The sequence below is a fragment of the Scyliorhinus canicula genome, chromosome 2, assembly GCF_902713615.1.
Source record: "Scyliorhinus canicula chromosome 2, sScyCan1.1, whole genome shotgun sequence".
NCBI classification, from domain to species: Eukaryota; Metazoa; Chordata; class Chondrichthyes; order Carcharhiniformes; family Scyliorhinidae; genus Scyliorhinus; species Scyliorhinus canicula.
The window spans coordinates 192424937-192451143 of NC_052147.1; the positions used below are offsets into that span (position 1 = coordinate 192424937).

The 26207-nt window shown below is 43.8% G+C and overlaps 1 protein-coding gene and 1 pseudogene across 2 annotated transcripts in view; both read right to left on the reverse strand.

The window, feature by feature from the left end:
• The window catches only part of itprid2 (ITPR interacting domain containing 2), a 210425-nt gene that overhangs the window by 167140 nt on the left and 17078 nt on the right, over positions 1-26207 (reverse strand). The gene's annotated exons all lie outside the window — the stretch shown is intronic.
• Positions 9975-10189, reverse strand: LOC119962539 (annotated as a pseudogene).

Sequence of the window (26207 nt, forward strand, 5' to 3'; positions counted from 1 at the left end):
TATGCCTACTCCCTAGTTCCTATTAAGTAGCTAATCTTCTCTCCCTGCCAATATATGTCACCCCACACCATGAGTGCCCATTTTCGGCAATAATGTTTGATGTGCAACTTATCAAATGCTTTCTGGCAATCTAAATTCAACAAATCCACCCTTTACCCAATGTTACTTTTTGAAAGAACTTCCAATAAATTTGTTAAACATAATGGCCGTGATTCTCACAAAAAAGTTCGAAGTTAATTTGTGGCAGGTTTCTCAGGGAGTTTCCCGTCTGCTCTCCGAGTTCTCCGCCGCTATTCAATGACACTTCGTCACTTTGTTGGGCCCTGGGGAGTTTCTCACTGATCTCTAAGTGAGCGTGTGGGTCTCCCACACCCCCCACCCATGGGTAATGACACCTGCTACAAACATGGGCACTACCCTACCCCCCCCCCCACCCCCCAAGTGAGGACATCCCGCTATGGGGTCCCTGGGGGTCACCCTTCTTCAGGCCCCCAGCCCCCTCACAGCATTCCCTCTCTTCCAGGAACCTCACCCATCACCCCTCCAATCGATGGATCTTGCGTGAGTAGGTCACAAGCAGATTTACGACCTATTTCCGGGGGTGCCGGTTAGCCACGGTCATTTGGGTGGAGTTCTGACATCTCACAGAAGTTCGGAGAATCTCCCGAGGCACAGAAGTTGTAGGGAGGCTCGCTGGAAGCCTCTCCCGGCATTCTCAAGCGAGAGCACAATGCGGCCCTGAGAATCGCGCCCATTGTCTCTCTCAAAATGAAACAAGTTGACGCTGCCTGATTACCTTGAATTTATCCAAGTGCACTGCTATAATATCTTTAATAATAGCTTCGACCATTTTCCCTGTGCCATATGTCATGTTAACTGGCCTACAGTTTCCTGCTTTCTGTCTCCCTCCCTTTTTGAATGAAAGAGTTGGTTCACTATTTTCCAATCTAATAGAACTTTCTCAGAGAACTTTCCTCAAATTTCGGGAGTTTTGGAAAATTTATTGTTTGACAGTAACCTGGTGCTGTATGAATTTGCCAGGTCTCTGAATATATATCTGTTTTATTCTATGTGGTACTTACATGGGTGTGGCAATATATCATGTGGCAAGTCACTGTCCAGAAGGAAGTTGAGCTGGCGACTGAATTCAAAAACAGTCAGGCTCCTCTCTCCAAGTCCCATTCTGATTCAATGCATTTTGCCAGTGGGTCACAATGTGATGAACCACCACCATTGATAATATTACCTCCCATGCACAAGAGTTATGTGGGCTAACACATAATTCAAGTTGGTGGGTTATTCCAATTTAGGATGTGGGCTCTGGTCGATCTCAACCAATTATATGGTGAAGTAACACTAACTGAACATGTCTAGGTACAGGTGAGAAATTATTCTTTTTGTCGAATAAGGAAGTGTTAAAATTACATCATCACTGAATTATTCAGTATTAAATAAATTAGCCCCCTCATGGTGGCTAGGTACAACTGTTTGCAAAAAAAGAGAACATATGTTTGGGTTACCCTCTCCGTAGCCCATTTCTCCACCATCGCTGAGTCAGAGTAGTTTTAACACAGCTGTTTTCGACTCCAAAAGTTTCTCATGCACGCTTTCAGAGCAAAAAAGCAAAACAACATTCCCACGGACAGAGAGTGAGGCTGAAATCTTGGGCTATAAATAAAAGCAGAGCACTGGCACAGAATGATCCCTCTCCATTTGCAGGCACAAACGTTTCCCTTTAATTTTAACAACACTTCTATGAAAACTGTAACGGCCCATCTGAATACTGGGAATAGAAAGCCAGCTACTGTTCATGGCAAGGACATCTGTCTTTAATTAAGTCTAAACTGCTGTTAGCCCCACAGTATGATTTATAACAATTACCGAGTAATTCAGAATATGGATTTATATAATATTGTACCTCAAGAGTATTTCTTTGAAAAGCTGATTGACCTGCTCGATCACTCCTACTAGGTCACCGCGAGGTAAACTAAGCAGACTGAAAGATGTTGTAAGGGAACTGCAGCACAGCCAAAGCTCTTTTTAAATTTAGTGTCACAGAATATTATAAGTAGACATCTTGTAAAATAGAAATAAACGGTTAACAGAATAATCAAAAGAAAAATGACATTACTTCATTGGTTTTCTTCTCCTGCCCCATCTTACGTCAATCTCAGTGGCTTTTACTGTACTTCCAACTATCAGGTCCTTTCTTATGGTCTCTTCCTTTCAGTAACAGACTTGGGCTTTATTTCCTTTGTCAGGAAATGCCAGCCAATGACTTTGAGGTGAGGCAGGGCTCATGGCAGGAATTTCAGCCGAAGGGTCTATTTTACAAAGTCTATTCACATCGGCTATTTAAGAGACACTACAAATTGAGAAATGGAGTATTCTATTTTCGGTATACAGCAGCTGCGGGTTGACGATAATGGTGGTTTCCGCCTTCCGGGTCTCATGCAGCTCCCGACAACATTAGGCTCCACTTCTTGGATTCCAAGAAATAAAGGGGGCGATTCTCCGAGCTCCGTACCAGGCCGGAGAATCGCCGCAACCGCGCCTCGACGCCAGTGCACGATTCTCCGAGGTGCGGAGAATCGGCGCCATTTGCGCCAGCGCATTTGGCATGGCGGCGGCCATGGGCCGCTGGAATCGGCAGGGTCGCCGGCGCCGTTCACCACTGGTCGCTGCCGGCGGGAACTCTGCGCAAACGGTCGGGGGCGGCCTCTGTGTGTGTGTCTGGTGGGGGGGGGGGGCTTCCAATGGGATCGGGCCCGCGATCAGCACCCACCAATCAGCGTGCGGGTCGACCTCTCCGCCCTCTCCCCCCCACCCCCCGTCCTACTTTCTGGCGCGGCCAGCCCCTGAACACTGACGCCATGTTGAGTCGGGGCCGGAGCGCTAAAGAAGTCCCCTGCACATGCGCAGGTTGGCGCGGCCCAACTGCGCATGCATGGGTTGGAACGGTGCCCATTTGTGGGGGCCAGAATCGGTCGTACCCAGACCCGGTTCGCGCCATCGTGAAACGCGATGACGTACACGACGACTCGAACACTTGGGCTCCATATTGGAGATTCACCCCCAAAAACTGTTCATCACAACTGACTAGGACCTGTGGGTATGAAGCTCTGGTGGCTGCTGCTTATACTGATGCCACTGCCCAAGGCCAAAATGAAGATAGTTGGGTAATTCCTTCCTTCAATCACACCCTGGAGACAGCACTGCTGTAAGCGGCAGGGATTGCTGTCACACACAGGATTTGAATATAACTAGCCTCCAATGCTGCACATTTCTGCAAAAATCACCAGTTTGTATTATGCAATAATCCATCACATATTTCTAGAAAAGTCATCAATTTGTTTAGCGTAACTATCCTCCACTCACTGCAACTTTCTGGAGCAGTCATCCTGCTTTTAATCAAATAAATTTCTGTTTGTTGCATGAATTCATGGCATATTTTTAAATAGAGTCAGTGAACAGGCTTGTTTACTTTATTTGCTGCAAAATATACTGTTTAGTTGCAAAGCCATCTGGCTCAGTGTCACTCACTCATCAGCTGGCTCAATGGGTTTAAAGACATCTCCTCACAGTGGGAGATGAACTTGGATGGGGAGGATCCAGTTGTTGTGGGCCACATAGGAACTAACAACATAGATATATCAAGGAATGATGTTCTGCTGAGAAATTTTGTGGAGTCAGGGTCCAAATTAAAACACGCTGGATTGCCACCGAGCCATGTGCCAATTGTATAGGATGAGATAAGGACAGTCATGATAAAGAATCTTGGCCAAGAAGATCAGAAGTAGAATTTGGATGGATGGAGATTCGGAATAACAAGGGTCAGAAAACACTTAACGGGGCAGTTAATACGCTCCCTAAAGTTAGCTTTACCACTGAATAAAGCATTAGACAAGAAATTATTGGAGCCTGTAACAAAGGCAGAGTATTAATCATGGGGGTCATCAATCTTCATACAGACTGAACAAATTGGTAAATAAAGTCTGAAAGAAGAGTTTTTAATACCCTTTCTGTGACAGTTTCCTGGAATAATATGCAATGGAACCAACTATGGCTAATCTATTTCATATTACATTTTGTGCAATGAGACAGGCTTAACGAATAGTCTCATAGTAACTGATCCTCTGTAAAGTAGTGATGAAAAACATTGAATTCCATATTACGTTTGGCAGCAACATACTCCACTCCCAAAAATAACCTTCAATCTAAAGAAAGTCATTTATCTAGGTTAAACGCGGAGCTGGCAAAGTTTGCTTTGGTAAATAATTAAAAAGGTGTGGGAGTAAATAAATAGTGGGAATCATTTTTTTTAAAACAATTCCAATGCTCAAAAAAACCCACTCTATTAAAAAAACAAAGACTCGGCGAGAAAGATCCATCCATGACTTACAATGGTAGTTAACATAGAACATAGAACAGTACAGCACAGAACAGGCCCTTCGGCCCTCGATGTTGTGCCGAGCAATGATCACCCTACTCAAACCCACGTATCCACCCTATACCCGTAACCCAAGAATCCCCCCTTAACCTTACTTTTTTAGGACACTACGGGCAATTTAGCATGGCCAATCCACCTAACCCGCACATCTTTGGACTGTGGGAGGAAACCGGAGCACCCGGAGGAAACCCACGCACAGAGGACGTGCAGACTCCGCACAGACAGTGACCCAGCCGGGAATCGAACCTGGGACCCTGGAGCTGTGAAGCATTTATGCTAACCACCACGCTACCGTGCTGCCCCTATTTAATCTATTAAGAATAGTAATAGATTAAAAGAAGAGTCTTATGATATTGTAAAGAACAGTAGCTAGCCCGGGGATTAGGAGTGTTTTAGAAATGGCAACGCGTGACTAAAAATACGATAAAAAAAGGTAATAAATAAAAATATGAATGTAAACTGGCTGGAAAGGAAGCAGATAAAAACAGTTTCTACAAGTATAGAAAAAGGAACAGAATAGCTAAAGTCCATAATGGTCCCTTAGAGGCAAAGAAAGGAGAAATCATCATGGTGAAAGCGAAAGTGGCAGAGAAGTGGAATTAACATTTTTCTTTCTGTTTTCACAGTAGAAGATGTATATTGTATACCAGAAACAGAGAATAAATGATATCCAAGGAGTTGCTAAGAGTAAGGAAGTTATAAAGTAATGAAAATCAGCAGAGAGCATATATCAAAGAAGCTTAAAGAACTAAAATCACAATGGTGTAATTATCTACAAGTTAGGAAATAAAAAGGGATAGCTGCAAAGATAACAGATATATTGGGCTGGATTCCCTGCTGGCGGAATTCTCTGTTGTGCCGGCAGCACCCCTACAGTGGCTCAATGTGCAGCATTGAGAGATTTAATGAGGTGATCTGCTATTTCGGGGTCACCAGATGATTTGGATTCCTTTAGGAGTGCTGCCTCACTGCATCAAGGCACGTGACAATAGATCGGTAGAGGGGCTGATAGCCAGGAGAAGTGGTTTTGTGAACAACACCATAAAAGCTCTTCCGTTATTCTTCCACAGGTCCGGCGGGACGGAGAATCCTTATGTTTTTCCAAAATGCCATAGATTCTAGAATGGTCTCAGTGGATTGGTTAGCAAATGTAGAGAGAGAGCGAGAGAGAGAGAAAACAGAGAGCTACAGACTAGTTAGTCCAATACAAATTATTGGAAAATGCAGGAATCCATTATTAAGGAAGTCTTAACAATTCACTTGGAAAATCATAGTATGATCAAAGTCAGCAAGACTTTATAAAAGGAAAATTGTGTTCGACAAATTCAAAGATATTTTTGAGGATATAACGAGTAGGGTAAAAGGAGAAACAGTAGATGTAACATACTTGGATGTCTAAAAGGTATTTGATGAGGTACCGTGCCAAAGGTTGATACCGAGATAAGGGCTCATGGCGTTGGGGGTAATTAACCCCAAATAATGAGAAATGTTCTATTCAGCCAAATGGGGTCAGAAATACTCTCCCGACCTTTGCTCAGTTAGTTGCTTTCATGGTCTCCCCCAATAAGAACAGTGCCTAGTCCTGGACAACGTTCCACCGAGTCAAACACAGGCCATCGCTCATTCACATTGGCCTCTTTCATGAAGTAATCAACAGTACAAAGAGGATGCAAATACAGCAAGATCATGTATCACATTATTGTAACTATACCTATTCATAATATACCTGTGGCAGAAAACCGGAAGCGCTTTTGTAGTGTTATTCACAAAACCACTTCTCCTGGCTATCAGCCCCTTTACCCATCTAATGTCTCATGCCTTGATGCAGTGAGGCAGCACTCCTAAAGGAATCCAAATCATCTGGTGACCCCGAAATAGCAGACCACCTCATTAACTCTTTCAATGCTGCACATTGCGCCAGGTAGGAGGAAATATCAGCAGGGATCAATTTCACCCATTCCAGTTCAAAGTGCTGGAGCCTGATTTGTCACCTTCGAGCAGCCCAAAAATCACCTACATTAAATCGCCCGTCAGTCACTCCAAACTAAGTTGCAGTCTTCTGCTCCAAGTAACAAGGATACCACCAGAATATAAAGAAGACTGGCCAACAGACTACCACAGGGCGCATTGCTAGCCAGTTCAACATATGTACAACCACGATGACATCTGTTGTGCTATCCAAGCTCCATCCTTTTAAACTCTGGACCAGATCCTAATGAAGACGTTGGCGGACTACTGCAGCACATGCTGTCTCATGTTGAATCCCTCCAAAAATCCTGCAGTGTGCACCACCTCCACAATGACAAAAATATTGCATACCTATGTGGTGGCCAGACTAAAGCATGACTCAAACCCAACATACTTGGGCTTGACTCTTGATAGGACTCTGCCCTGTTCAGACTCTGACCTGAAGCAGCAAAGATCAAAAGCATAAAAAACCTTTGAGCAAACTTGTTGGATCTGCGTGAGGCACCGCTGCTGCAATACTCTGGACCTTAGCACTTACCCTATAATATTCCACAGCACAGAACAATGCATCTGTCTGGTGAAGGTCATTGCCCACACACACACACACACAGTGTGGCAACACAATTCAACGCAACAATGTGTATCATAACTAGAAGCCCCTCCCTTAGCTTAAAGTCCTCACGACCATCATCCACCATTCATCAATCAACTAACGAAAACCCACAAGCTGGTTGAAACTATCCATGCTGCACTTGATTACCACTCCGAGATTACCTGTTCCAAGCCACCCACAGCCTTCCCCTTCCACCTCATATGGAGCAACCTTCTTGAGCAAGGTCCACCAGTAAACACCCTTTACAAAGAGGAATGGAAACATAGGAAGTCACAAACAAGTTCCTTGTGACAAATCTCATCTGTCGAAGGACAGGTTTTGAAGGATCTCTGCAAGAGTGCTCCTTGTTAAAAAAACTTCAGGACAGGCCATGGCCAATGTGCAGCCAACCTCCACTGCTGAGGCCTCAGTACAAACCCCTTGTGCACTTGTGGAAAAGTACAAGCAATTCTGCACGTTACTGAGGAATATCCCCTCTCTAAACTAAGTGGCGGACTAATCACCTTAAACTCAGCAAACGAGGAGGCTATTGGGGATTTGCAAGAAATAAATAAAATAAATTGGTATAGACGGAGAATTGGTTCTTGGACAGGAAGCAGATAATAGGATTAAACAAAACATTTTCAATTAGAAGGCTGCAACTAGCAAAATGCAGTAAGGATCAGGGCTGGGTCTCAGCTAGATACAATGTATTTTCATAGCTTTAATGAAGGAGCTAACAATAATCTACTTTGCTGACAATACAAATACAATAGGTGAGAATGTAAGCGATGTAGAAGGCACAAGACCATGTAAACAGATCTAATAATATTAATCTTTTAATGTCACAAGTATGAAGTTACTGTGAAAAGCCCCTAGTCACCACATTCCGGTGCCTGTTCGGGTAAGCTGGTACGGGAATTGAACCCGCGCTGCTGGCCTTGTTCTGCATCACAAATCATAGGCAGGTTAAATGTGTGGATAACAAGGTGGCAGATGGAGAATATGGGGAGGTGCAGGGTTATTTGTCGTGGTAGTTAGAATAGAAAATCAGATTTTGTTTTTAAAAAGGCATGAAACTTTTGAATGTTAACCATACATGTGAAAAAGCTGCTAAGAATGTTAGCACGCAGGCACAGATTGCAACTGGACAAGTGGTATGTTGGCCTCTACTGCAAGGAGATAAGAGTACAAGAAAAATAAATTCTTGTTACAATTGTATAGGGCTTTGACAAGGCCACACCTGGAGTGCAGTGCATAGTTTTGGCCTTCATGTTGGGAGGGATAATGGGCGCGATTCTCCGACCCCACGACAGGTGGGAGAATCACGGGAGTGCCGGGCGAATCACGCCACGCCGCCCTAGCACCGCCACGCGATTCTTCCAACCCCCCCCAAAACGGCGTGTCGCGTTTGGCAACAGGCCGCTCGGGGAATCGCCGCTCGCCATTTCTAACTGCAACCTGCAATTCTCCGGCCCGGATGGGCCGAGCGGCCTGCCGAATCCGACCGGTTCACGCCGGCGCCAACCACACCTGGTCGCTGCTGGCGTGAACATCGCGCAAACGCTGCGTGTTGGGTCTGTGGGGGGGGCAGAGGGAGGATCAAGCACCAGGGGCGTGCTCAGGAGGGGTCTGGCCTGCGATCGGTGCCCACTGATCATCGGGCCGGCGTCTCTGAAAGACGCACTCTTTTCCCTCCGCCGCCCCACAAGATCAAGCCGCCATGTCTTGCGGGGCAGCGGAGGGGAAGACGGCAACCGCGCATGCACGGGTTGGCGCCGGCCAACCTGCGCATGCGCGGGTGACGTCATTTAGGCGCCACCGGCCGCGTCATTCAGGTGGCGCTGCTTTGACGCAAGCGTCAAGGCCCGGCGCCCGAGATTGACGCGCCGCCGCTCCTAGCCCCCTGGGGGGGGGGGGGGGGGGGGGGGGGGGTCAATCTCGGGCGCCGGGCCTAGACGCTTGCGGTTTCACTTGGGTTTCACTCCGGCGTCGGCACTTTGTCTCCCTTTGCCTTGGAAACAATCCAGTGAAGGGTCACTAGATTAATTCCTGGGATGAGAGATTGAGTCGAGCGGTTGAGTAAAGTGTACCTATACCTGCTGGGATGATAGAAAATGAGAGTTGATTTCCTCACATACACACAAGACCCTGAAGGAATTGGACATGGTAGACACAGCAAGGTTGTTTCTATTAGCCTGGGAATCTAGAACATGGGGCACAGCCTCTGATTAAGGGACTCATTACGGACAGAGGCGAGCAGAACATGCAGAATTATCTACCCCAGATGTTTATGGATTGCCATTGTGGAGTATATGCAAAACAGAAGTCAGTAGGGAATATGGGGAACAGGAAAAAAGTGGAGTTGAGATTGAAGATCTGACCTGGTTGTGTTGAATGGCATAGCAGCTTCAAGGAGCTGAATTGCCGACTTCAACTTATTATGTCCTGAATAGTCATTTGCCAAAAGTTGCGAGTGTCAGCAGCCAGCAGACCCAGATCATGTCAGAAAGAAAACAATACTCCCTTTACTCACTCCAATAATGTTCCTCACTCACATAATGAAATGAAGTGAAAATCGCTTGTCACAAGTAGGCTTCAAATGAAGTTAGTGACAAGCCCCTAGTCGCCACATTCCGGCGCCTGTTCGGGGAGGCTGGTACGGGAATTGAACCGTGCTGCTGGCCTGCCTTCATCTGCTTTCAAAGCCAGCGATTTAGCCCTGTGCTAAACCAGCCTTATAATGTTGCCAAAAAGGAAACAAACTTGGAAATTGGAAGGATTTTATAATTCAGCATCGGTTCATAAAGAAATGAATAACGAAAAAATGGAATACTGTATGACAGTAAATTAGCACGAGACAAATAAACAACTTGCAAATGTTTCTATAGGTATGTAAAAAGGAAGAGACGAGTGGGCGTAAACATGGGATCCTTACAGAGACAGAAACCATTATTTTTTATTTATGTATTTATCTATTACTTTTTCTGAGTTACAAAGCCAGGGCACAGAGTGTGGACAGGGGAAAACCCCTAATCCAGCTCCTTCCCTGCTCCAAAAACCAATTTGAATTCAAACTGAATCCAATTCATGGTCCCCACAAGAGAGACATACCAGATCTGAGCCAAAAGGCAGAGCAGATACTACACTTGATCTTAGCCAAAAGGCTGAGAAGCGATGACAGAAGCAATTATAAAGGAGAATAATGAAAATGCATGGCGTTTGTATTCATAGCAGATCACCATAACTTTCTAGAAGAAGTGGGGAAACCAAGGGTCTAGTGGTAATGAGAAACTTACTATTAGTGGCAAATAAATAGTGCTGGAGAAAGTGGAACGAGTGTCAATGGCTGAGACTAAGCCATGAGGTAGATCCAAGCATATATTACATGGTCCAGCAGCAACTCTATTGCTTCCCATATCCTGCCAGTGGCCATAAAGGTAGCCATTGCTCTCAATTGGTATGCCTCCGTCTCTTTCCAGGGGTCAGCAGGAGGCCTGTCTGGCATATCCCAGTCAACAGTACATAAAGTTATCACCAATACTTTGTTTGTGCGGGGGGCACCACTGAATTTCCCTATAGACTTGGCACCTCAGGCACAGTCACTGCCTTTGCCCAATTAGCAGGCTTCCCTCATGGGCAGTGTTCTCTTGATTGTACTCATGTTGCTTAAAAAGGCCCTCTCTCAACTGGTGTACAAATGCAGACACATTCGTAAATTGGAAGTCTTACCACTCAATCAATATACCAGGTGGTTTGTGACCACAAGGTCCTCCTTCACACATATGTGGGCAAGGTGCTCCGGAAGCTGCTATGACTCCTTCGTACTAAGGAGTTCCCAACTTGCTCAGGTATTTCAGCCACCTTCACAGATCTGCAGTTAGCTTCTAGGGTAGAATGGCTAGCCCTTAAGAACCTGGTTATGACCCCCATTTAGAATCCAAAAACTGAGGCGGCGCAGAACCACAACAGCATCCATGTCATCATAAGGAGACACTTTAAAAATGTATTTCAAGTGCCTCAATCGCTCTACAATTTGCCCCAGTAAGGGTAACAAGAATAGTAGTGCTGAGCTACATGCTTCATGACATTGTGCAGCAAAGAGACTAGAAATCACTGATGATCACCATGACGAGGGGTGGAAGCCCCTGTCCATTCTAACGATCCCCAAACTGAGGAGAATGAGGAGGCCACCTAAGGCAGAGCAGTTTGAAGGTGCGACTATGCAGGCAGAGCTGACTCTGTGGAAGAGGGAATCATCATCAGTTGTGTCCTTGTGGACAAATCAATTCACATAGGTCTTCCTGTCTCACAGCTGCCATCAGCTGTCTCTGGTGAGCAACTTCCAAGCAAAGACCCTTTTCATATTGACACCATAATTACTCATGGGGATGCCCATCCCCCACAAGGGAGCAAATTATCAATGATTTTGACTTGGTCACATTAAAATGCTCAACTCCCTCACTCGTGGGCCTCATCATATTACAAACACATATGGTGAGAGATTCTTCACAATCTGGTCCCCTCACATGAACAATGAGGCACCAAAGCTAGCAAACCTATCCATAATCAAACCATGCCAATAATACTGAGTGACATGACTTCAGACTTATACAAACTCTACATGTTAAGATTTGTGTCAAAAAACATGCAGATAAGGCATATTTCACATCATGTGCCCACGACTGTACAACAAATCTTTGGGAAACTTGCAGACCACCATCCATTCCTGCCAATGGTGCAGTTAGGTCCATGTGCAGTATTTCAGGTTTCCATAAACCTTGGCATCGCTCACAAAGCACATCCTCTGCCACCTGGAATACAAAGGCACCTAAGTAGTGAAGACAGCAGGTGAGCAATATTCCCTGGAGCATACATGACATCTCGAGCTGTTGACACCTAGGCTAATGCGTGACATTGCAGTGAGAATTAATACCATGGACCCAGGGCTCAACTTGAGATGCACCTGCTGCCCCAGCATCTGTTGGTGGGGTCTGAACATTTGTTTGGATGGACAATGGAAGATACAAGGAGCATCTCAGCGCTCGAGGCTGCAGAAAAGGAGGGAGCTATCTGGTGCCTCACAAATAGGGTCATACTTTTGCTTCTGATGACTTCTTCTTCAGATGGACGTTAGCATGGTACCTTCATAATCACTGATAGGGTCACCCTTAATAATACAAACACACCGACCCATCTACAATTATGTGCAAACATATTCAAAAAGTGCTCAAATGATACAATGCGAAACGTGTAATCAATGATTTCAGTGCAACATATTAAATTCTTAACAGCTTTGAGAGGGTAGATGCTGAAGGGGGTCAGCCATAAGAACCAAGGTGAAGAAAACTCTTTTACTCAGAAGGATGCGAATCACTGGAATTCACTACCGCAGAAAGCTATGGATGTTCAGTTGTTGAATAAACCAACAGTAATCAGTAGATTTTTAGGGATTGAGGAAATTAAGGGAAATAGGGAGAGAGCATTAAAGTGGAAATGAGGTAGATCAGCCATGATCGTGTTGAAGAGTGGGGCAGGTTTGAAGGCTGAATCGTCTATTCATTCTTATGTTCTTAGCTTCTAGTGAGCACGCCCATCACACAAGCATGGCCATGTTGTGACATCTCATTAAAGGCTACACAGTGCTTAATATGCCAGATGCATTCACAAACTGCACTTGCATTAATTCAAACCCATCCTTGTTCCATGTGCAAGAGCAGGAAAATGCTTTACTTCAGCGGCATTATGCAACCAAGATAGCATGCCTTGGATGCAATTAACCAGCACATAAAAAGTAAATTGTTCTCACCGCCATCTGGTAAATTTCCCATAAGAAAGCCTTCGCATTCCTGGACAAAAACTGATAAATAAATTTCCTTCACTGAATATTTTTACAAACTTTCGGACACTTGAGTAAAATGTTTAATTTCTGAAAAGGTTTTGCTCTGCTTCTGTCAATCAGCCACTATCATGGCAGCACATCTCGTTGATTCTAACAAGAACACTAACAATGTCTCCTCTTTTAGTCTAGATATGGAGATAAATGTGCAAGGTCACACGAGGTACATATTGGGATAGATGCCAAACATTCAAATTGCTCATCTTTTAATGTTATGAAAATGCCACAAATCTCTTGGATCCATCCAAGTACCTCAACATGGGGCACAATATTCAATCCTGCTGGGGGCAGGATTGGAAGCTGGTGGCGTTCGAAAATAGCAGTGCGAACCATTATCCCAATTTATAATGTTAGCCAGTTTCACCATGGCAAGAATAAAGTGGCCCGAAGTAAAAAAGGTAATGATAAATTTTCAACACAAACTGGGTAGGCTAGAGTGGCGCATGCAGTGTGGGATGCCCACTTAGAGTAAGGATACTGAAGCCAGAGGGAACATAGACGCACCATAGAAAGAGATTGTTTATATATTAGGACTATTTCCACTTGAGTACAGATGGCTAAAAAATAAAGAGAGATGTTTTAAATGAATAGTGGGACAATTTTCTTTTGATTGGGCAGTCAGAGACAACAACAAAAAAGACTTGCACTTCAAAAAACATCTTTCACAGCCATAAAATATCCCAAAACACCAATTATGTTCTTTTGGATCATTATTGTAATGCAGGAAACACTGCAACCAATTTGTGCACAGCAGGTTCCCATAAACAACAATGTGATAATGGCCAAATGATCTTTTCAGTGATTTTGACAGGGGTGGGGGTATAAATAATTGGCTATGACACTGGGGGTAACTCCCCTGCTCTTCTAACTAGTATCATGGAATCTTTCACATCCACTTTAGCGAACAGACAGGGCTCCATTTTAGCGTCTCATCTGAAAAAATCAGCACCTCCAACAGTGCAACATTTCCCATGGAGCTGCTGCTAGATTGCTTTTGAGCTCAGGTATTAGTTGAAGTGGGACTTAAACATTATTGAAATAAATTTAAGGTGTTAGGAAAAATATATTTATGTAGAAGCTGGTTGGGGCATGGGACATTTCGCAAAAGGACCACTGCAACTCAAAAGAAAATGAGATGAGTACTGGAAGCACGGGAAGCTGCAGCACCACTGCAAGAGTTTGGGTTTTGAATTCTGCTTCCAAAGAGAAGGCACAGACTGATCAGACACTCACTGTGTTGCTGGTGTGAGTTGATTATTGTTATAAGGTGGCTGAGGAGGCCAAATCACTAATATATTTAAGAAGGAAACAGACAGATACCTAGGCTATAAAAAGTATCAAGGGGTATGGGACGAGCGCTAGAGTTTGGTGTTGAGATAGAGGATCCGCCATGATCATGTGGATTGGCAGAGCAAACCCGAAGGGCCCAAAGGCCTACTCTTGCTCTTTTTTCTATGTTTCTATGTTAAATGTCTGACAGTGGGTGTATCCGGAGGCTGGACCCTAGCTAGAGCAGAGCATTTAATTGGAAGAGGTACTATTGAAAGAAGATAGGATCACTTTGGAATTTGTTTTACAAGTGCAAAGCTGGAAATGCACAATGCAGAGAGGGGAATGTTAGTATTGGTGCAGAAGTGGGGAGATATAAACTCTTTCGGGGAGGATGGAGCTGAAAAGGATACAAATGATACGAGGTTGGTGGTCAGTGCTGAGTTCAAATAGACCTTATTTCCACTATGTGAGTTACAATTCCTTAGAGGGGTCAAAAATGCTCTTGAAGAATGTATAAGATCTTTAGAGAGCTGTCAAGCTCTCAAGTTATGTAAATGATCAACCATTTAAAAATTGAAAACTGCATATCCATGTCTGTGCGAGCTGAAAAAAAATCTGTTCTTGCATGCTCAGTAGCTGTTGGTTGATGTATCCCTGAACGCTTTCATTATAGCAGCACGGTAGCACAGTGGGTAGCACTGTTGCTTCACAGCTCCAGGGTCTCAGGTTCAATTGCCGGCTTGGGTCACTGTCTGTGCGGATTCTGCACATTCTCCCCGTGTCTGTATGGTTTCCTCCGGGAACTCCGGTTTCCTCCCACAAGTCCCGAAAGATGTGCTGTTAGGGGAATTGGACATTCTGAATTCTCCCTCTGTGTACCCGAACAGGCGCCGGAATGTGGCGACTAGGGGATTTTCACGGTAACTTAATTGCAGTGTTAATGTAAGCCTACTTGTGACAATAAAGATTAAAATCGCATTATTAATGCTTGGCTGTGACCCACAAGCAATCATTATCACAATTGGCCCGGGGGGGGGGGGGGTTGTTGTTGTTCACAGTTTGATTGGCAGTTCCAGGAGTTAGTAAAGGCCGTCTTTGATAAAGGGTTATTAATAGAAATGTTTCTTTTAAGAGTTTAAGGATCTGAAGGGATTGAAATGTCTAAAGTGGATTTGCATCAATGGAACATTTTCAATATCATGAACTCTATAATAGATCTTTAAAATTACTTTTTTCCTTCTCAGTGTGATCTATGGTGGATACAGGTTGAGTTGGCAAAGGGTGGTGGGGGAGGCATGGATTATCGCAAGTTGGCACTTGGTAGAGCCTATAAGAAGCCATGGGGCTGGAGACATAGCGTTGCATTAAGTTGGCATTGAGGTTATAAGGGGCCATGGGGCATGGACAAGAAGCACAAGTTGGCACGGATGAGGCATGAGAGTGGGTAGGCAGGTAAAGGGCTGTGAGGGGTGTGGGCTAGAGGGCCTAATATTTAGAACACCTGGGATAAAATGCCAGAGAACTAAGGGTGGCCTTTAAAACAGCCTGGCTCAGCACTCGGCAGCCTTTGTGGACACCTCTGATCTGCGTCCAGACCCAGTGGGCCCAATTCAACCCAACAGCACAACAGACTGCACCTTCGCAACCCCACAAACCCCGCCACATCCAGAGCAGAAATCACACCATTTGGGGCAATTTCTCCCCCACCCCGAGGCGTATGTGCCTAGCCATGGATATTCCTAACTTGAGCAATTTGTCACTGGAACATATATATGGCCCTAAGAGTCAATAGCGCAAACTGTCGAGAATGCAGTTAACGTCAGAGTTAATTGTTGAATGTAGAGACAATGGATTGATACAATTGGAGTACGCTTTTCCAAGGTCAGGCCAAAGATAGTAATGGAAAGTTTGAGCAAGACTGACATCATCTGTGGAAAGAGAAACAGAGTTAACGTTTCGAGCCCAATATGACTCGTCTCCAGAACCGAGAGGGGTAGAAATATGATGGGTTTTATGATGTTGAAAAAGGTGGGCAGGGGATCAGGTGGAATAAAACAGAAAGACATGAATAGGTTAGAGGGCAGAAGAGATGTCAAGGAACAAAAAGCAAAAAGACTGATAATGGTCATAGTAAAGAAACAAAGCATTGGTCCACAGTAGGTGTTGATATCAGAATAAAAAAGTCAGCTCTATCTGAAAGCAAAACAAGATGCAGATGTGCACTTGGCAAAAAAAATTAAAATGGAGTTCACAGTAAGAACTCTTTCTCTAACACGCATTGGGCTTCACTGCAGCATTGCAGAAGGCCGAGGACAGAAACGTGAGCTCGAGAGCAACATGGCAAATTAAAATAGCATGCAACTGGAAGTCGGGGTCATGCGTGTGGACTAAGGGTGGTGTTCTGCAAAGTGCTCACCCAGTCTGCGTTTGGTCTCTGCAATGTATAGGAGGCCGCATGGTGAGCAGTGAAGATTTTTCTCAATTTAGCGTACTGTCTCAGTAAATTGCTGATTGACCTGGAGAAGTGTTTTGGGCCTTGTGAAGAGAAGGTACAGAGCCAGGTATTACACCTCCTGCGATTGCATGGGAAGATGCCATGGGAAGCGGTTGGGATGAGAGGAACAGAGTCACGGAGGGAGTGGTTCCTTCGGAATGTTGATGGGGGATGGGAGGGAATGATGTGATTGGTGATGGCACAAGCTAGTGGAAATGGCAGAGGATGATCCTTTGCATACAGAGACTGGCAGGGTGGAAAGTGAGGACTAGGGGAACCCTATCATGGCTCTGGAAGGGAAGAGAAGGGGAGAAGTGTGGGAAAGGTGATGATTCTGTCAATCACGGTAGTACTCAGTTGAGAAAAAGGATTGGAAGTGTTGTGGAAGGAAGCTTCATGAGAACAGATGTGACAGAGATGCTGGGAGAATGGAATTAAGTCCTTACAAGAGGCAGAGTGGAAGGAGGTGTAGTCACGGTAGCTGTGGGAGTCAGTAGGCTTGTAATGAATATTAATCAGTCGATTGTCAGACATGGAGACAGAGAACTCAAGGAAGGGAAGGCAGGTGTTGGCGATGTACTATGTGAAGGTATTAGAAGGGTGGAAATTTTAAACAAAATTGATTAATTGTTTCAGTTCTGGATGAGAGCAGAAAGTGATATAATCATCAATGTACCAGAAAAAGACAGGCATAACTAGGTCCATGCAGGTACCCATAGCAATGCCTTTTTTTGGAGGGAGTGAAACAAGTTAACGGAGAAATTGTTGAGTGAGAGAACAAGTTCAGCCAGGTGGAGGAAAGTAGCGGGACAGGGATTGTTCAGACCTTTGTCCAAGGGAGAAGTAGGGAGTCCTCAGGCCATCCTGATGGGGGAAACGGAGGTATGGCGAGATTGAACGTCGATAGTAAAGAAGAAGCAGTTCAGGCCAGGAAAACGGAAATGGTTGAAATGACAAGAGCGTCAACAGAATCACGAATGTACATGGGAAGGCACTGGACAAGGGAAGAAAAATTGAGTCATGGAAGAATACATTCAGTGGGACAGGGGCAGGCTGAAATTAGGGGTCTATCAGGATGGTCTTGTTTGTGGATTTTGGGCCAGAGATATGCGGGGTTAGTGAAGCATGAGTTGCACTCTGCTTTTGTTTCTTCATATAAAAGACTTGGAAGCTCGAAAACAATGTCAAAGAAATCCACTCCCATTACTCACCTCAAAATGAGAAAGAAAGCAACCCAAAATCTTGATAATTTAAATGGCACAGGTCAAAGTCCTTTACCATTGCGTGCAATATAAACAGGGGCAATGTAGCTACAATCAACTTTATTCAATTTAATCTATTTGAAGTAATGTAGTTTGACAAACAAAGCACACCCTGACACGATAATTTCAAAATAAGTTTGCACCATTAGGATTTGTAGATCTAGTGACTGCATTGTATTCCAACAAACCAAAGAATAAAATGTGAGCAAGAGCTAACTAAATCCTTCTCCACCCCTCTGCATCCATGTTGCTTTGCCAACATTTTCATAAATGTTTTTTTTGTTGAATTAGAAGTTACAGGCAATATTTCCTCCTGCAAAATGGCTGAGGGGTTGCTTGAGAGGTCTTTAAAATTGGGAAAGGTTTTCATAGAGTGAGTGGACGGAGGGAGAATGTTTCCTCGTGTAGGGAAGAGTATAACTAAAGGCCATCGATATAGGATAATCACTACAAATTCCAATGCGAATTCAGAAAGAAATGTCTTTACCCACAGAATGGTGAGAATGTGGAAGTCACTATGATGGGCAGTGGCTGAAGCAAATAGCAGAGAAGCACTGAAGAAACAACAAGACAAGTTTATGATGGAGAAGAGCCAGAAGATTACGATGAAAGACTGGCCAATTCCTCGGTGTAGTCACTTGACACGAGTGGGGTCGCCAAGACCATCCAGGCTGCAGTTACGATGCAGTCGAAACAATGACTCACATTATCGTGGAGTGTCCGTTGACTAAGCTTGAAGGCAGGCTTACAGAACACAGCTAGCCACTGACAAGGCTATTCCTTGGCCCTGTGACTATGCATGGGCTGAATAAATAAATAATGATAAACTTAGATGACAAAAGATGGGTGAGGCTCGTGTGGACCACAAACACTTGCATGGACTCCACAGAATCATTGGATTGAATTCTATGTAATCCTATGCATTACAGCATGTGCATTAAAATAGTCCTGGGTTCTTGTATTTGTCTATAAACCAAAACCTGCAAAATTGTGTCCATGAGGTGCCCGACAAACCTTGCCTTATTGATTTGAACATGGAACATACAGTGCAGAAGGAGGCCATTCGGCCCATCGAGTCTGCACCGACCCACTTAAGTCCTCACTTCCATCCTATCCCCGTAATCCAATAGCCCCCCCCCCCAACCTTTTTTTCGTCACTAAGGGCAATTTAGCACGGCCAATCCACCTAACCTGCACGTCCTTGGACTGTGGGAGGAAACCAGAGAAGCCAGAGGAAACCCACACAGACACGGAAAGAACGTGCAGACTCCGTACAGACAGTGGCCCAGCAGGGAATGGAACCTGGGACCCTGGTGCTGTGAAGCCACAGTGCTAATCACTTGTGCTACCGTGCTGCCCACACGAAGATGCCTTTTCAATTTAAAGGGATCTTTTCTAATGGTCTATTTTTGAAATATACCAGCCAGACAAAATGTGTGCATTCACACCAGGAAGGTTTGATCTTGATCAGCTTCCCAATCAGATCTTGGCCATTGTGTCATGGAGGCTGGGGAAAAAAATGTTATGCAGGTTCCCCATTCCCAATCACTTTTAGTAACAAAGGTGAAACTGTCAACATTTGCCATCTTTACTCTGCTGAAAAATGGCAGCAACTTCAAGAGTTTGCACATGCGCGGAATAATACAGAATTCCAAATATTTCTGTCAGTCATTCCACGCTCTCCAGAGGGGTCACTGTTGACGTTAACCCACATTGCAATCCTGACGCAAACAACGAAGCGAATTGACAAAACAAATTTTACACCATCCGTCTTGCTGCAAAAATCCTTTTAAATCTTACACTTTGTTGAATGAGGTGGAATTGCATTTCTTTTTATATCATATGGCAAGCTCATAATTACATCCTCAAATCCTGAAAAGTTTTTACATTTATGGAATGTCAAATTTCGCAACGATAAAATAAATTTTTTACAATCAATCAAAATTTTTCAAAGTTAGTGATATTCTGTTTTCTATCCTAATCCAATCATAGTAATTTACTTCACCTTCTGAAATTTTACATTAAAATGAGGATAATCTGTGTTTTTAGTATCCTGGTTTGCTGTCTGAGAGAGTACTTCAATGTGATTGGCTACCCACACTGTTTGCTGACATCATTGATGCTGGTGCATTGAGATCCACTTAACTTGGCACCTGATTTAAATTGTCATAAAGGGGAAATTTGTGCCACGTATATTGCAAAATCCTTTGTGGGCTGCTTTCTTAAAGGTCAGCAACGAGTACCATTGCATCGTCACTGACTGCATAAACTGGATTTGTTTTTTAAAGAATGGCCACTGGACTGAAACACTCAAGGACCTTCAGTATTATCTAACCATTCCACAACATCAACAATGCCATGTGCCAGCAAGCAAGGAGAGAAAAATGAAAACAGATTTTTTTTTTTTAATGTCAAGTGCATATTCCAGGTCTGAACATTCTTTTATCCCCCATAAAGACATTATATTCAATTTATTCTTAAAAAACATATTTTGTCACCTCACGAGATATCAGCATCACTGTTCAGCCCCACACTGAATCCACACTATTCTACCTAAATACAGCAAAGTAAATGCAATCTAAACAAAAATCAAAAATAAAACTGGCAACAAAAATTTCACGTAATTTCCAAAAATGGAGCTTCTATAAAAGATTAATGTCTGCACAAATGAAACCTCTTGTACCACAAGTACCCATCATAGTTCATGTGCCACATTGGTGACTTTTGCAAACTGAAACTCAAGTGGTTTAATTTTGCATAAACACCGCTCCTGACACAAGCACGTGGGGGGGGGGGGGGGGGCACACACACAAACAAAAGCACGCTGGATATATTATTCAAGTCTGCATTCCTAAAAGAACTTTACCCCTGAGTTTGAGGTGGCCATCCATTCACAAACACTTGACTGGCCTATTGGTAACCCTTGAGGTATGTGATGGGTAAAAGATTAAGGGTTGCCATGAATTCATAAATGGCATTACAAATATAAAAGAAAACTTCATATCAAATAAAGGCTAAATCAAACAGCTTGGGAGCTGAGTGTTTGGAATCGGACATGGTGTAATTCACGGTCTCAATCTCTTAGACAGAAATCACCACAATAAAAATACTAAAATAAGGAGCCTATTTAATTAATAGAACAGTATTGAATTGTTTCCATCACTACTCACTTGCCTTGATAAATTATGCAGAGTTTATTTGATGAGAAGAAAACTTCAAATCCACAGGGAATCAAATTAATTCTCTATTAGGGTAATGGCAAATTTAACCCTCTTTAATTGTGTCTTTTTCTTACAGGATTAGTATAGTAACATTTGCTCACTTACAAAATGTGTAAAATTCAACACTTTTCCACTTATTGGAAGCATTATTAAATATGCCAGGCCAGACCAGATTGAACATCTGCATATTTCTCTGATACAGTAATTTGGTGCAAACTGCCAATGATTGGGCAAATTATTAGGAAACATTGACATTCAATTCAGCAAAACCATCTGCTATTTCATCTAAACATAAAAAATAATGTCTGCAAGGACATTTTAGGTAAACATGAAACAGCTGGAAAATACCCATTGCTTTTACCTTACTGTAAGGATATTTCATTTCATATTAAACACAAAAATGACTGAGCAGTTACTCCTCGTATCAAATTTGAAAGTCTAACATTTCAAAGCATCTGAACAGTTACTAACTGTGCATTAAGGGAGGGCATCATAATAAGTTATCCATCTAATGCCACAGCTTAGAGTTTCCTGGGAAAATACTCCATTTAACATTCCTGATGAAGTGGAAACTACACTGCCAAGAAACCTTTACACTAAATCCTGCTGTTCTATTCCTTCCAGCACTTTATTACAGTCAGTACACACCCACTGCTTTATGTCTAAATCTGCTCCTTAAAGAATACCCTTCCTCTTTCAATACATCATTCACCACTCAAGGCTGAAAATGATCATCCGACAATGTCCACAGCTTCATGCTAATACATACAGAAATCTTTGAGTTTAAATGCTGAATTATTGTGTTGCAACGTGTGATGCAAATGGGGGGTGGGGGGGAAAGACTACAGATCTGACTACCCAAGGCATCCAAAAATCCTTTTCTATGAAAAAATAACTTATTTCACATGTAATTTAATTTTAACTTGAAACACAACCCAAGACTTTAATTTAGATTTTCAAAAGTTGCAAGTGAGTGATATCAGGTGGCAAGTTACTTAGCACTTTGGGGCATAGGTTCAAATCCAAAACCTCGTGAGCACAATCCAACAGTCACCAACATAAGTGTACTTTACCTGAATGCTCGTAGCATTCGGAATAAAGTAAATGAGTTGATGACCCAAATCATCGTAAATGACTATGATTTAGTGGCCATTACTGAAACATGGTTAAAGGATGGTCACGACTGGGAGTTAAATATCCGAGGGTATCAAACTATTCGGAAGGACAGAGTGGATGGTAAGGGAGGTGGTGTTGCTCTGTTATTTAAGGATGACATCCGGGCAATAGTAAGGGATGACATCGGTGCTATGGAGGATAAGGTTGAATCCATTTGGGTGGAAATCAGGAATAGTAAGGCGAAAAAGTCACTGATAGGAGTAGTCTATCGGCCACCAAATAGTAACGATATGGTGGGGCAGGCAATAAACAAAGAAATAACTGAAATGGTACAGCAGTTATCATGGGGGATTTTAATCTACATGTCGATTGGTTTAACCAGGTCGGTCAAGGCAACCTTGAGGAGGAGTTTATAGAATGTATCCGCGATAGTTTCCTAGAACAGTATGTAATGGAACCTACGAGGGAACAAGCGGTCCTAGATCTTGTCCTGTGTAATGAGACAGGATTGATTCATGATCTCATAGTTAGGGATCCTCTCGGAAGGAGCGATCACAATATGGTGGAATTTAAAATACAGATGGAGGGTGAGAAAGTAAAATCAAATACTAGTGTTTTGTGTTTAAACAAAGGAGATTACAAGGGGATGAGAGAAGAACTAGCTAAGGTAGACTGGGAGCAAAGACTTTATGGTGGAACAGTTGAGGAACAGTGGAGAACCTTCCAAGCGATTTTTCACAGTGCTCAGCAAAGGTTTATACCAACAAAAAGGAAGGACAGAAGAAAGAGGGAAAATCGACCATGGATATCTAAGGAAATATGGGAGAGTATCAAATTGAAGGAAAAAGCATATAAAGCGGCAAAGATTGCTGGGTGATTAGAGAACTGGGAAATCTTTAGGGGGCAACAGAAAGCTACTAAAAAAGCCATAAAGAAGAGTAAGATAGAGTATGAGAGTAAACTTGCTCAGAATATAAAAACAGACAGTAAAAGTTTTTACAAATATATGAGACAAAAAAGATGGCTAAGGTAAATATTGGTCCTTTAGAGGATGAGAAGGGAGTTTTAATAATGGGAAATGAGGAAATGGCTGAGGAACTGAACAGGTTTTTTGGGTCGGTCTTCACAGTGGAAGACACAAATAACATGCCAGTGACTGATAGAAATGAGGCTATGACAGGTGAGGACCTTGAGAGGATTGTTATCACTGAGGAGGTAGTGATGGGCAAGCTAATGGGGCTAAAGGTAGACAAGTCTCCTGGCCCTGATGGAATGCATCCCAGAGTGCTAAAAGAGATGGCTAGGGAAATTGCAAATGCACTAGTGATAATTTACCGAAATTCACTAGACTCTGGGGTGGTCCCGGTGGATTGGAAATTAGCAAACGTGATGCCACTGTTTAAAAAAGGAGGTAGGCAGAAAGCAGGAAATTATAGGCCAGTGAGCTTAACTTCGGTAGTAGGGAAGATGCTGGAATCTATCATCAAGGAAGAAATTGCGAGGCATCTGGATAGAAATTGTCCCATTGGGCAGACGCAGCATGGGTTCGTAAAGGGCAGGTCATGCCTAACTAATTTAGTGGAATTTTTTGAGGACATTACCAGTGCTGTAGAATACGGGGAGCCGATGGATGTGGTAAATCTGGATTCCAGAAAGCCTTTGACAAGGTGCCACACAAAAGGTTGCTGCATAAGATAAAGATGCATGGCATTAAGGGTAAAGTAGTAGCATGGATAGAGGATTGGTTAATTAATAGAAAGCAAAGAGTTGGGATAAATGGGTGTTTCTCTGGTTGGCAATCAGTAGCTAGTGGTGTCCCTCAGGGATCCGTGTTGGGCCCACAATTGTTCACAATTTACATAGATGATTTGGAGTTGGGGACCAAGGGCAATGTGTCCAAGTTTGCAGATGACACTAAGATGAGTGGTAAAGCGAAAAGTGCAGAGGATACTGGAAGTCTGCAGAGGGATTTGGATAGGTTAAGTGAATGGGCTAGGGTCTGGCAGATGGAATACAACGTTGACAAACGTGAGGTTATCCATTTTGGTAGGAATAACAGCAAACGGGATTATTATTTAAACGATAAAATATTAAAGCATGCCGCTGTTCAGAGAGACTTGGGTGTGCTAGTGCATGAGTCACAGAAGGTTGGTTTACAAGTGCAACGGGTGATTAAGAAGGCAAATGGAATTTTGTCCTTCATTGCTAGAGGGATGGAGTTTAAGACTAGGGAGGTTATGTTGCAATTGTATAAGGTGTTAGTGCGGCCACACCTGGAGTATTGTGTTCAGTTTTGGTCTCCTTACTTGAGAAAGGACGTACTGGCGCTGGAGGGTGTGCAGAGGAGATTCACTAGGTTAATCCCAGAGCTGAAGGGGTTGGATTATGAGGAGAGGTTGAGTAGACTGGGACTGTACTCGTTGGAATTTAGAAGGATGAGGGGGGATCTTATAGAAACATTTAAAATTATGAAGGGAATAGACAGGATAGATGCGGGCAGGTTGTTTCCACTGGCGGGTGACAGCAGAACTAGGGGACATAGCCTCAAAATAAGGGGAAGTAGATTTAGGACTGAGTTTAGGAGGAACTTCTTCACCCAAAGGGTTGTGAATCTATGGAATTCCTTGCCCAGTGAAGCAGTTGAGGCTCCTTCATTACATGTTTTTAAGGTAAAGATAGATAGTTTTTTGAAGAATAAAGGGATTAAGGGTTATGGTGTTCGGGCCGGAAAGTGGAGCTGAGTCCACAAAAGATCAGCCATGATCTAATTGAATGGTGGAGCAGGCTCAAGGGGCCAGATGGCCTACTCCTGCTCCTAGTTCTTATGTTCTTATGTTCTTATGTTCTGCACCCAAAGCACCCAAAATGCAGTTCCGCAGCGTGGTCGATAGACGTCAGGAGAACCCATTCCCAGTATCAACAGAACTGGCATAAGATGTAATGCGGTCTCGCGAGACGCTGCGATGTGAATCTCCCCCCCCCCCGCCCCCCCACACTGTGGGCAGAATCACTTTTTAGCAAACCTGCATATTAAAGCAAGTCAGTTAGTCTCACTTTAATATGCAGATTCCGGAGTTACCCAAGGCATGGGTACTGATCTCCACATATGTGGACCAGATGGAAGAACACTCGTGGGGGTCTCCCAGGGGATTGGAAACCCCCAGGTGCATGCCCTTTGGGCAGGGTGGTACCCTGGCACTGCTGGTGCCACCCAGGCACCCTGGTAATGCCATCCTGGGTGCCAACCTGGCACTGACAAGGTGCCCAGGTGACACTACCCATTGGCAGGGGCACTACCAGGTTGACTGTACCAAGTTAGCATCTTTTGCTGGTGATCGGGCCGGGGGTGCCATGTTGGGGAGGTGGCATCAGGGGCTTCGGAGATCGGGACACTATTCAAAAATGGCGTCCTGATCTCTCACTGCACTGAGGAGTTCCGGCAAGCGAAGCTCCTCAGTGCACAAAACGGGCCTTGGTTGTGCGTTCCCATTTAGGCCCTTTATCTAACACGGGTGCCGTCAGTGTTTCTTGGCACTACAAGCGCCGGAAAACAAATGGCTAAACATGCTCGCTGTGGAACTTTGTTCCCTTTTAGTTGAATCGCGCCCAGTGTCTTTTCTCTGCAAGTGTTCTATGTGTGGAACAGGTTTGGCCAAACTTAATTTTGGCTTCTTTTGGAAAGGGGCCCACAGAACAACAGTGTCCACAACAATCCAGTACAAATGGGTGTTTTCCCAAAGTGAATAGTTGAAGAAACAATCTCACACTGCATTGCTTGTATGACATTTCCACATTGAGAATACTGGCACCAAATAACAATGCATCCACTCCCCAATGTTGCAATCCTTACCCCCACAAATACAAAAAAAGGATGCATTTCAAAGTTTCTCCCATGTTAAATGTAACCGAATAGCAATATACTTCTCTGCAGAT